Source organism: Bremia lactucae, linkage group LG1 (assembly GCF_004359215.1).
Source record: "Bremia lactucae strain SF5 linkage group LG1, whole genome shotgun sequence".
Taxonomy (NCBI): domain Eukaryota; phylum Oomycota; class Peronosporomycetes; order Peronosporales; family Peronosporaceae; genus Bremia; species Bremia lactucae.
Window position 1 is genome coordinate 290,638 of NC_090610.1, and position 430 is coordinate 291,067.

Below are 430 nucleotides of genomic sequence, written 5' to 3' on the forward strand. Positions count from 1 at the left end.
TACGATCACCTGCACGTGTTTCTGTGCAAGGTGACGACGGTGGCGTAAGCCATCGTAAGAAAAGTCCTCGTGGTACCCCTACTTCAGCGGGTACCACTCAGGGGAGTGATGACAGTAAAATGTCTAATCTCGCCCCTGAAAAGAAGCCGTGGCTTTTGCCAGAAAGGCTCATTAATAGCTTGTCTGGAGAAACTACTCCACACAATAAATATCCTTTATTTATTGCGACAAAGCTACATGGCCTTGAACCCAGCGCGAAGAACTTTCGCGCTGAGAAGGATTTCTATCTCGATGCTTTTCTAAAGCATCGATGGTTTAGTGGCAATAATAAGCGAGATAAAGTCTCGCTTATGCAAGCTTGGAGTGCGTTCATTCGCAATGTTAAAGACATTGGACGCGAAGCTTGGCTTCAAAAACTTAACGCGAATCG